The sequence below is a fragment of the Vanessa atalanta genome, chromosome 17 (assembly GCF_905147765.1).
Source record: "Vanessa atalanta chromosome 17, ilVanAtal1.2, whole genome shotgun sequence".
Classification (NCBI taxonomy): Eukaryota; Metazoa; Arthropoda; class Insecta; order Lepidoptera; family Nymphalidae; genus Vanessa; species Vanessa atalanta.
The window spans coordinates 6,915,669-6,929,361 of record NC_061887.1 but is presented as its reverse complement, the minus strand read 5'-3'; the positions used below and the strand labels follow the sequence as shown (position 1 = coordinate 6,929,361).

The window sequence follows — 13,693 nt, the reverse complement described above, 5'->3', positions numbered from 1 at the left end:
ATTTATGTTTATGTTCGTGTTTTATTAATTGAATATTGTACTGTTAGTTACCTAAATAAAAATAAAAAAAAACAAATGCCGACGACGCGAACCAAAGTCGTACTCGATAAATTGTCTATGTGTGGTAGTGAATTTTGATTGGAAATCATTTTATTGTAATCACACGTAATGAAAAAAGTGAGATTGCAATACGATATATTGCGTTAATACCCGCAGTAATATTTTTCTCAAATATCTTCCATGTACAGATTTCGATAAATTACGATTTTATTATATTATGTATAGATAACCCTTTTTATAATTATATTATATTTTAATAGTTTTCTTTTCAGCAATATAAAAAATGTGTTAAAATTATTATAGTACAATTATTTGAAATTCAACTCCGTCAACCAATCATGATATAGGCGTAGTTAAATAAAAGTCCGCAAAATATTTAAAAGTACTTTTCAGCTCGCGATAAATTAGTTATTTCTCGCTTCGTTACCATCCTATTTTGTAGACCGCATTTGATTTAAACTTACATACCATATAAATCAAGGCTATTACTGTGCAACATATATGTTATCGGGTAAATGTATTTGTTGTAAGTTGTCGCAAAATTGTGAACGACTTAACGTAACTTAAACTTTTTTTAAATAGGCCAGTATTAGCTCAACTTGAAGAAGAGTCGACTAGATTTATCGAAAGATTTTAAGCTATCGAAGTATATATCAGATACGATTATAAATGTACATGATTTTGTAATCAAAAAATAAAACTTTTTTCGTGACTATTTGAAGGCCCGTCTTCGGTACCACCAACTCGTCAGCTAATCTACCGCCAAACAGTATCTGTATTCTTTTTTTCCGGTTTGAATTGTGAGTGAGCTAGTGTAACTACAGGCTCAAGGTAACATCTTAGTTTCTAAGGTTGGTGTCACATTGGCGATGTAAGGAATGGTTAGTTGTGCTTACAGCACCATTGTCTATGGGTCTAATGGTGACCGCTCACCATCAGGTGATAAAGTTGCTCGTCCGCCTATCTATGAAAAATATACTTTACATAAACAAACTTTGATTATAAACGAAAGGTCGTTACAATTTTACGGTTATATACACGTCGGGATTACCTTATTTGACCAATAACAATCACACTTAAACAAGGCCATAGTATTAAATGCTTTAAAACAGACCCAAGAGGTCTCATTAGTAAACGGTTTAACTAGAGGGATATTACTTAAAGCGCTTAAGCGTGTTGTTTAACTAGTACTTAACTGAGTGAAAAATAAATATAACTAATAAAAATAATTCGATGTTGTATTGCAGAATAATTATTTAAGTTATAATAGTTTAGTTAATTCATTGCGAAAGATGAAGTAGCTTTTTTAGTACGCTATTGTTATTAAGAAACATTTTTTTAACTTAGTCTTTTCGATGTAGACTGTAGATATAACTCATTAAAAAAAATTGACGTAAAAACGTTAAAAAATGATCAGCTAGAAGATAAATTTATTCCGTTTTAAAATTACATACAAAAATTACAATAATTGAAAACTTTTGTACACATATGTGTTTTAATTTATTTTTAATTTAGATTATAAAAGTCTTTAGGATCTCGGAAGCAATTAGAGAGAAAAAGCATCCAATACAGCAGACTATGTTGACCAAGATTGCTTTCAGTACGAGACAAACAAAAAAGGCTTCGTCATAATCAATAATTTTATGTGCTAAAGCAGTTTAGACACATCAATAAGCCCATTTGTACTTTTAGCTGAACAATTACATCTACGACAAAATTTTATATTGTAGTAACATTTTTATTTATAATTAATTATTTATTGCAATTTTATGTATTGAATTGATATGTGAAAAATCATTCGCGCTTTGGAGATACCACTGACTCGTACTATGCGATAACAAATGCTACATCATTAGTTACAAAATGTATTCTATTTTATAAATAATTGTACTAATTAATGTATATATATTTCTTATTTTTATTATAAATTCTTTCAGTAGGCATCAATTTTTAAAGCTCCTTATATGCCGGATATTCCTTGAAAGCCAATTTTTTTTTCAACAGGAAGGGTTATGAAATTTATAATGTTTAACACAGATATCAACACTGAGTCAATATTATTTATTTCTTATATATCGTCAGTGCGTAAATAACCTCTAGGTCTTTCGTCTTGGTAGATGAAATATCATTAAATTAGGGTCAAGTTAATTAAATCAAATACAAATTAAAAAATACAACAATATGTTTATTACAAAACAGTAAGTAAGTTTAAAATCTAATTTGAATAAAAAAAGTGTTGGCTATGAGGGAAAGTTTGATTTTATGCATCTATGAATTCATTATACAAAATGTTTCTACTGACGCCATCCGCCTGTGAAGCTCTCATTGCAATTTAGCCTTTACCGCTCACTAAATAGAGACGTAAACGGAATGGCGGTGTTTCAAAACTATATCATTCATTGCGAAAAGTTATATTACTGGTCGTTTAAGTTCCCGAATCTTAAATTCGCAGAAATTTTAGTGGAAATAAATCCAGATATTATGTTTCATTTTTATATTTGTACATTTTTATAGCGATGCCTCCGTGCCTTTGGTATTATTTTTGCTATTGTACCGCTATGAATAATATAATCGGTGAAAACTATTTATGTATAAAAATACACTATATATTTTTACTATTCTAGTATATATTTACTTTAAACATAATAAATAACAATCATTATACAATTTATATAAAAGGATCTCTCCTATTCTTTTGAGGAGGAATTTATTCCACAATACCGCTCCAATGGGGTTGGATACACAAGTGCTTTAATTTCATTCGAAACATGAAAGCTTTTCATGCACATGGAGGGATTATTTGTATATGAATTAAAATTATCATAATGAAACATACTTAAGCTCAGTCACGCAATGTTCGCGCTACGCCACGTGCTCTAGCCGCTGCCCTCTATAATACCTACTTATTTACTATTGTCTATTAATATTAGTTAATACATGAATAATTCAAAGTTACTTTACACTAAGTTAACAGATCTTAAGAGTTCGATATCTGGGCAAAGGAGAAGTTCTTCTCCTCTGTTTTTAAAGGATCAATCACTTATCCCAAGGTTGGCGATGGGTTGGCGTTGTGAGGAATTGATAAAATTTCGTACAGCGCCAATGTTCATAGGCAGGAAGGAACACCATCACGTGGTCTATTTGCAAGTCCACCTACCAATGCTATTAAAAAAAGGTGTTATCAGGTGTGGAAATTGTCCACCTCGCTCCTCTACTGCAAGTTTGTTGGGTCTACGAACGGAAACTTATTGATTTATTTATTTACTCTATACCTTTAAAATTTTAAATTTGGAAAACTTTATTTTATAATGCTTTTTCCATATTTATTCAGGATTTCCCTTTTCAAGATTCAATTATAGAAATGTTCCAGCAAACGTTTCTATTACTAAACGCAGAGTTGCAAAATGTAGAATCTGTTCCTTAGTGTCAAAGACGAGGTTACATAAGACAGCTGACGATTTTATTGAAAAAGTAATCTTCTTAACTTCGGTCCTTATTAGATACTTATTGGATATAAGTGAAAATACTCGTATTGATGTTGACGATAAATATTTGTATTTGAAATGTATTTTTTAGCATTAGCAGCCTGTAAATTTCCCACTGCTGGGCTAAAGGCCTCCTCTCCCTCTGAGGAGAAGTTTTGGAACATATTCCACCACGCTGCTCCAATACGGGTTGGCGGAATACTCATGTGGCAGAATTTCGTTGAAATGAGACACATGCAGGTTTCCTCACGATGTTTTCCTGCACCGTCGAGCATGAGATGAATTATAAACACAAATTAAGCACATGAAAATTCAGTGGTGCCTGCCTGGGTTTGAACCCGAAATCATCGGTTAAGATGCACGCGTTCTAACCACTGGGCCATCTCGGCTCTTGCAGGCTTGAAATGTTAACTTGCAAGAAATCATTACCTATTGAGGGAATATTTTCAGCAAATATTATTCAAATATCATTATTCAACAGACAAGTGTTACACTATTTTAAATGATTGTCGAAATTCTACTACCAGTTCGGAAAGAAACAGACCCGAGAAGAATCTGCGAAAGAAACTCTCAGGGATTTCATTTTTAATTTGTCAGAGATTTGTGTTAACAATGATAACTAATAATAAATTATTTATTTTTGAAATTACCTGGAGGCGATCGTTTCATTCCCAAGGCGTGCTATCTTTTTTTAAAGTATACCTTTAGCACACAAATGTTCTTTAACAATTTTTTTTACCTTACAAAAGAAACAATTTGAACAATTTCTGGATTGCTGTTGTTAAAGCGAATACAACTCTACAAAAAATTACTAATCCTGTGTTGTCGTTCTATACAAGTGAGTAAATTCAAAGGCCAAGTATCTATATTCTGTTATATAATTAGGACCTGATCTAAAAATTAATCTGTCTAAAATAGGCTTTGAGGTCAAACGTGATTAGAGGCTTTAGTCGTCCAAGCGCCCCATAAGACTAGCGGTAAAGTTGTATTTTCCTGTCGTGTCGAGGACTACGATAATGCCAGCGGCGGCTTTACTGAAACGCCAAGGAGGATTAAGGTAGTAGATTGTAGCGCCAAACAATACCACAACGTAAATAAATAAATAAACAGTTAAGTTATCTGTAATAATAAAAATATATACAAATAAAAAAAAATCGTTAAAACTTTTTACTTATATATATTATAAGCCAGATCAATATAACTGAGGAATATACTGTCAATTGGATAATGTATTGGAAAGCTTGGGTATATGTTTAGTTGGAATACCCGTTGCGGTTGCCCTGTGAGAGAATTTTCGTATGTACATATTAAAATAGCATTCTTTTCTCTATCGTAGGGAGGGAAATCTTTTCCGATAGCAAAAAAAATATACCTAACATTTATCTGTGGTAAAGTTCTAAAGAGAATTTCATTAATTAAGCATTCCTACAATCAAATGTCACAAGTTATATAAGAATGTATGTTTTTTGTGATTCTCTCAGATAGCATATGATTATATATATTTTTTTAATAGCATTAGCAGCCTGTAAATTTTCCCACTGTTGTGCTAAAAGCCTCCTCTCCCTTTGAGGAGAAGGTTTGGAGCATATTCCACCACGCTGCTCCAATGCGGGTTGGCGGAATACACATGTGGCAGAATTTCGTTGAAATTAGACACATGCAGGTTTCCTCACGATGTTTTCCTTCACCGCCGAGCACGAGATGAATTATGAGCACAAATTAAGCACATGAAAATTCAGTGGTGCCTGCCTGGGTTTGAACCCGAAATCATCGGTTAAGATACAGCGTTCTAACCACTGGGCCATCTCGGCTCCGGCTCCGGCTCTCGGCTGGGATTATATATTTAAGGCCTGTAAATACTGGGCTAAGGCCTCTAGCCCAGTTGACGAGAAGGTTTCGAGTCCATTCTACCTACGCTGCTCTAATACGGTTTATATGTAGTTTACTACATCAACATCTATTCGTGTGTCTACGTTTCAATCAAAATAGATTTTGATCGTGAATCGTAGTTTAACACGCAGTTTTCTTCAAGATATTTCCTTTATATAATTATGAATATTATTACTTTTTATTTACATTTTTTATCGTTTCCACAAGTCACGCTATAGAAGTTAGAAATATGACAAAAAATAAACGAAATAATATGCACTACATACGGTCATACATTTTTTCTGGACCACCTGGTATGGCTTGGTGCAACCATAGTTAGGTACCACCCACTCATCAGATATTCCTCACTTAGTGGTGACTCACCATCAGGCACATTTACCCATCATAAAAAATATAAATTTATAATACTATATATATAAATTAGTACATACCTACATAGTATTAATAATATAGGTCACTCTAAGAGTTAACTAATTCGTGATAAAATGACTTCCTTGCTTACTAAGCAGAAAATTTAGTGACTAAAACTACAACGACAAATAAATGGGCTAAAAACAAGCATTTACTAAACGGCAATTTGGAATAAATTACGATATTTAGTGTACTAGATTGTATTGTTCTCAGAACTAAAAGGTGTGCAAAATTTCAGCTTTATCGGTTGAATGGAAATGGTTGTGAGATTCGGCCCACACACACTAACAGATGAGGTTTACAAAAAGTATGTAAAATAGTCGGTATTCTTTGTAACAATAGAACTCGATTCTTTGATGTATAAAAATAATATATCGATACACAATATTATTATTTTTTTACCTAACACTTTTTTTACCAATACGTATGCTAAAATTACAATTTTTATTTATACCTTTTTAAACATAAAGTAACCGATTTTAATTCAATATTTTATGCTAAACTAGCTGAACCTGCGGCTTTACCCGCCCGAAATTTATAAAACAAAAACTTCCAACTCCCGTTTTACCTCCATAGGGGTGGAGTTTTGTAAAATCCGTTCTTAGATATCTACGCCCTATAAGAAATTTACCTGCCAAATTTTAAGTTTGTAGGTGTTATGTGTCAGAAAGCTGATATTTCGTGATTTATCAGTGAGTGGTATTTCACTTATATATGTATGACTTTTTTTTTTGACACATAAGTAGATATAAATAAACTGTCCGCTAGTCTGTGTCCACTAGTTTAATCTATACTAATATTATAAATGTGAATGTATCTGTCTGTCTGTTACGCTTTTACAACCAAACTACTAAATAGTATTTGATGAAATTTTGTCTAATGCAAGCTTGAGCCCTAAATAAGGACATAGCCTAGTTTTTACACCTAACACTCACGACCAACCCCCTAAAAAGCGAGCGAAGCCGCTGATGACTGGTATAAAATATTACGAAATCCAGGGATAGCATACGTCTTCACATCTATTCTGTTTATTTTATAAGTTTTTTCTTTTTTTTAATATTTAAATTATATTCAAATTTTGATTGGCAGCAGAAAATAATGTCGACAGGAGTTTGAATATACATATGTCAATCTCCTACAGTATACTCTATTAGAACGACTGATATAAACGTTACGTTATTTTTTTAAATAGCATGTAGATTCCATATTAAAAATTCATTTTTTCTTTTATCTTAGTAAAACGAATATTGTTTAATTATAATTATTATATTAAATAACATTATCTTAAATTCATATATTTTTTCCAAGCGAAAGCGTCTTCTTCCGGGAAATTATATTTAATATTGGCAATATTTTATTGGTCTGTTAAAAGTGGATTCCAGTACTTCAGTAGGCAGCTATATTTATTTTATTTTATTTTCGGGAAACGTACAGCATTGTATAATACAAAAACATTTGATACCAAAATAAGTCTTACAAAAGCCAACAAAGTTTTCATTGTTACATTAAAACGTGGAGTAAATCTAATAAGTATCGTGGCTAGTCATATGACTAAGCTCTCTCGTGTTGTTGTATCCATCCCATCAGACTAAGCGACTAAGGAGTATACGTGTTTTTCCAGACATATGTGTTGTGGTACACTAAACAATATAGTTCTTAATATTTCTTATTGACTATCAACAACTGGGACGCTGGTATATAAAGAACGAATAATCATTGTATTTAAAACTATTAGAATAATACCACCTTAATATTTATGTATCATATCTATGATTTTAGTAGAATTCAAGTAGACGTAAATGTAACAAGAAAATTACTTTAAAGAATGATTATATTTTTATGATATAGGTCGCCAGACGGGCAAATGAGACACCTGATGGTAAGCGGTCACCATCACCTAAAGCCATTAGTTCTGTAGGAAATATTAAACATACCTTACATCACCAATGCGTTTTGGGAGCTACGTTAAGTTATTACGTCCTTTGTGTTTGTAGTTACACTATCTCACTCGTCCTTCAAACCTAAACATAATAGTACTATTATAGCTACCCAGACGGGCTAGGACAAAACCTACCACAAAGTATAATCTATGGGTCTCTAGAACCGGTTGATTGTATGATATTGTTTTATGAAAGCATTTACACAGGTATAAATATATATTATATCTTTTTCAATTTATATAGGACGTCAAATTAAAATGTATGCGTATAATTTTACATAGTACAAAATAAGTAATATAAACAGTAGGTAATAACAACAATGCCCTAGTTTTACGGGCATACAATCTCGTTAATATGTTATTTTAGTGTATGCGAAAAATCTAATTTCACATCTCATATTAAATCTAGCAACACGTTATAAACAATGTAACGTATTAAAGCGTTGATTTAGATCAAAAATCTGAATAAAATGTTCACATTGATATACAATTTTAGAAAACAAGACAAACAATTTTTTAATTAAAAAATATATATATCTATGTATAATCTTTGTCTCTTTTTAGAACAAAATCGACTTTTATATCGAGCCTGAATGAATGAATTGATGTTCATTTACATTCAGTCATTATCGAGAATGACATAAATAAATAATAAATATTTTTAAAAAATAGCCTTCACACACGCCTGGTTCACACCTACCAGGCGTCCTGTGGCATCGAAATTAATGGCTATCAAAACAACCAATAAAGAAACATGGAGTAATAATATAAAAATACTTTAATTAATTATATTTATATTTTTATGCGTGCCACGCACACACATGCAAGTTGAGAGTGGCGGCGGAGAGGAGGCTTGAATGTATAAGAAGGCGTCATGCCGTTGGACGTCACGGCATACGAGTCGTTTCACATCAAAAATCCACCAAAAACATTTATTTTTTACATTAGCAGCCCGTAAATTACCCACTGCTGGGCTAAGGCCTCCTCTGCCTTTGAAGAGAAGGTTTGGAGCATATTCCACCACGCTGCTCCAATGCGGGTTGGTGGAATACATGTGTCAGATTTTTGTTGAAATTTGAAATACGCAGGTTGCCTTACGATGTTTTTCTTCACCGCCAAGCACGAGATTAATTATAAGCACAAATTAAGCACATGAAAATTCAGTGGTGTTTGCCTGGTTCTGAAATCATCGGTTAAAATGCACGCGTTCTAACTCCAAAAACATAACTACCGAAAATTCATTTCAAATTAAAAATATTGTTCGTTAAGTCTAGCTCCAAACCTTTTCCTCAAGGGAAGGCTCCACTTGATTTCCGTCTCCGCAAAATCAATTCAATCTTCCATGGACAAGGTGTTCGCTTCTATAATAAAATTCTTCAAATACTTTTAGCTTTGCCAATTAATAATTACCAAAATGTTAAGAAAACTTTGATTAATACGGCGTTTTACTCGCTAAAGGATAAAATATTGTGGAGTAGGCATTCGTTGATAAGCAATTCAATTATTGTATTTAATAAACTGTGTACCTAACTGATTGTTGGAAAAGCGACAGTAAGATAAAAATATTTAAGAACTCTTAAAAGAGCTTTAATATTAAAATTCAAAATGCAAAGGAAGAGATGCGCAATCCAATTTTATCTGATAATGAAGTTCTTAGCGTTCTGATGTTGAAATAAAATCGAAAATTGGAATCTAAAACATTTTTACATTGGTTTTATAAATATAATCAGTAGTATAAATTAGTATAAAATTTATTTACTAAAACTATAATACAAAAATAAATCATAACAGGCTATACATTTTTTTTTTACATTAAGGTGGTTTGAGATCGTAGTAATTCAGCCTAGTTTTTTTTTTTTTAATTTTTGTTAGGAACGCAGACGCCTAATAGGCCACCTGATGGTAAGTGGCTATAATCACCCATAGACATTGATACTCTAAAAATATTAACTTTCCTTTCATCGTCAATGTGCCGCCAACTATGCGAATTAAGTCTACTAACAAACAGCAATACGTGGAAACTTCTCGTTTTTACACCTGTAAAATAATTGATTAAAAAGTCATAATTATTTTTTTAACGTAATGTTTTTGAGATAGGACGTAATTAAAATAAACTTTACATGTTATTTGTTTTAAGATGTTTTTAATATGGATAACAGATGTGTAAACAATCTAATTAGTAATAATCAGGATAAGTACTGTTAGCCGACATAGCCTAGAAGATATCGTGAGGAAACCCGCATGTATCTATGAAATTTAACCACGTGTACCGCAACCGCATTTGAAAAGTGTGGAGCGACAAACTTTCTCCTCAAAAGAAGATAAGTTCTTTTTTCAAATAAAATTAAAAAATCCAAATTGTCTGACCATAACTGAATAATGGCCGTTTTGTTTGTTCTTTTAAGTTAAGTAGAACAATGTTCTAGAATGACAAAGAGATTATCATATTGGGTATATGTTAATTTTTATCTAAATTTACAACGTTGAAACTCCCTCAAAGAACGTAATAAGTCAGAAATCCATATGCAACATTAATTATAACAATTATAGTATTTAAAGGATACAAGAATCAAAATAGCGTATCGGCTTCGAAAATTTCACGTGGGACATGCAGTAAATTCTCACAAAGCAGCACTGCTGGCTCGCATTAATCAATCTCTTTTGTGTATCTTTCCTACGTGACATTGTCAAAATAATCTATATTTACGTAGTATACGATCAACAACAGACTACGGTGACGGACCCAGGTACTAACAGTGTACTAAATAAGAACGATTAAAAAAATCTACGATTATTATTAATGTTTCACATTTATGAATACTGAATAAAGTACATTCTTAAATCTATTAGACTCAGTGCCATAAATTGAATCGTATTTTTTTTTAATTTATCTTTGTTAACAGTCGTACACCACTGAAACATTTAGGGAATTTTCCAGAAATAACTAATTTAGTGTATAAAAGCATTATAATTAAATTATCTTGTTCGATATTTTCGTTTTATTAGATTTCATGTTGTTTGGTCGATTTCGTTCGATATTATTAAATTTATGGGTGACGCAACCTAATACTATATGACATATTCATACAACGTGTAATTATCTCTACCCCGTTTCTGATAGTGTTTGAATTATTGCAATTTTCTTCATCTATCCCACGTAAGCTATCATTAACGCTTGGCTTTATTTTATGCACTAGTTAGAAATATATACATATATGGACATGTCACGCGATCTGTAATACGATTTTTTGGATTAATCACATTTTCTTCGACACGTATTATATTTAAAAAAAAATTACATTACTAAGAATATTCTAATAATATTACGTTTATTTATAATATTAGGCAGAAATAATTTTATGTTTAATTGTCATAATGCTTTTTAACTAACAATCCAAAAATACGTGCATAAATAAATAAAAACAGAAAGATATCCTCATTTCAACTCTAAACACAGAATCACAGCTGTCAAAACAGATATCGGACGAACTGTCAAAATCTTCCGAACAGAAAGTTAAAAAAAAATCTGTCAATAATGTTTAAATCATGCAGTTTATACAATAAATACTCATGTAATGTATCATTGGTGTTTTAATTATTGTAAATGATTCAGAAATAATTCCATAATTAGTAATTATTATGCGATTGGTACATTTCGAGCTAAAACTCCACGTTACAATCTATATATCATCAAATATCGTCTGGATTTGTTAGCGCAATATTTATCGTGTGTCTCGACTTCTTAAATCTAAAGGTTTTCAATAAGCTTCTTTCAAATAAACGTTTATGGGACAATGTGATAAAATAAATTCTACTTCGAGTGTGTAAAGCAACAGGCGGCAATGGTTCAGTGTAGAGACGTCGGTCGGCTCGGACGCCCCGCTCTTACAAATCGTACATCGTGAAAAATGAAATATTTTCTGTTTACATTACCAATCATATCTTTAACAAATATATAAAAGTTAAGTTTGCTTTTATAAAACTGTGCTAATAATTTTCCGTGGGAGGAACATCCGTAAGTAACCTCTTTTATCTTCTCAACAAACATATACTGTTGCGTAAACATTTAAAAATTTGGCGGTTCATTTGTTACGTTTAATAAACATTGATAATGTGAACATGTAAACGGTTATAGTGTGCGAAAGAAATTTAGTTTTTCGGTTCAAAGTGCGTAATACTTTTGATCGTAAGATTTAAAAGTGAATGTGTTAAGTAAACATAATTATAAATTTTAACGATATTTGCAAACAGAACACACATTTCCTTATCAACGTGTAACAGAATAGTAACTAATCGTGTCTGTTCGTGAAAAATTTGGCAATGAATTGAAAAAAATTGATAAAATGTGTAATAATAATAGAGTATGATTATATTTATTAAAAATACAAAATTATTATTAAACTAAATGATATATTAATAAATTATAATATCTATTCGAATTTTCATCAATAAACATAAAATAAAACGATAAAGAAGTACCAATATTCAATTTTATAATTGTTTTTATTAATTTTCTTAAATAAGTTTTAACATTATTTAAGGACTTATTCAACATTTCCAATTACTACAATTACAAAAAAATACTACAAATTAAGATAGTATTTAAGTTAAATGTTAGATAGAAAATCTCTCAACAATATAAACAGTTCCTACGACACATCCTTGAAATAGATATAATGACCCTTGAAATAAGCAGAAACACCCACGTTTATAATTAGTAGAGTATCAATTACAAACATATAGTATTTTATACCTTATTAGTTAATTCATATATATTATTAAATCAAAATCAAGGCATCCTTTATTCAAACAGACTATTGGGAATCGTAATGTTGTTGCTTTTAATGGAATGTATATACCGTCTGTTCCGAATGTAGAACTGAGATTTTTTTTTACTTTAATGAAATATAAATTCAACAATACACTATCAAAATGTATGTCATGTATGAAACTAATGACAATCTTTTTTATCGTATATAAGTTCTCGTATTGTATAATATGTATTAATTTCTTATATCATAAGATTAAAGATTATTTTTAGGCGAGGTTAAAAGTTAAATATTGCGTATAATTTATTTGCAAAGGACTATTCAGTTCACAAAATGTATTTTTTTTTTATATAATGGCAATATCGATTTTATATAGTCTAATACATTTACATATAATAATAAAGTCGATACGGGTCGCTGCACTTCGTACGGGAAAATTAATACAAAGATAATTATAATTCTATACTTAAAGTAGTATGTACAGATCTCCTTTGTTAATGGATTTTTAATTCATAAAATAAATTATTTAAAAACAAACACAACAAAACAGGTTCTTGGCTCAGAAATTTTATTTATATATTGATATTAATATTTCAGCAAAATGCGCTAACTTTAGAAAAAGAAAATTGTATACGAAAATGTTATTCTGTTAGGTAACGTATTAAATAAGAGATGTGTTCAAAGACCTTTGTTAAATAACTTTTATTACTTAATTGCTTTTACAGTAAAACATACAATTGCATAAACGGTTTAAGCAAGAAAGTATTTTATTATTTTTCTCTGTAAAGATTTTAGTTATTATGTTAGTTTTTCAAATGGTTATATTTCTTCAGAAAATTAATTTGTGTCCACAAAGATAATTATATAAATTTACTTTTTAAATATAAAAATAAAATTACAACCAATTTATATACGGGAAAATAAATAAATAAAGACATATTCACATCAAACAAGTAAACTCAATCAAAATATAAATCCGAAGGCACGGACCACACGCAGTTGAGTTTTTTAAACTAACAAAATATGTTAGTTTAAAATAAAACATTCAAACATTTACAGAATAACCTGGGACAATTCTCACCAGTATTGTAGTTGCTTTTTTTTTAAACAACAATTAAATATCTTTGATTTCACTTCAG

General features: G+C 30.6%; 1 protein-coding gene across 1 annotated transcript in view; it reads left to right on the top strand.

Moving 5' to 3' along the window:
• The first annotated feature begins 11,655 nt into the window (after positions 1-11,655).
• The window catches only part of LOC125070521 (G-protein coupled receptor dmsr-1-like), a 56,208-nt gene continuing 54,170 nt past the window's right edge, over positions 11,656-13,693 (top strand). The window contains exon 1 of the mRNA XM_047680419.1: positions 11,656-11,800. The gene's annotated coding sequence lies outside the window, so the exon portion shown is untranslated. The remainder of the gene's footprint in view (positions 11,801-13,693) is intronic.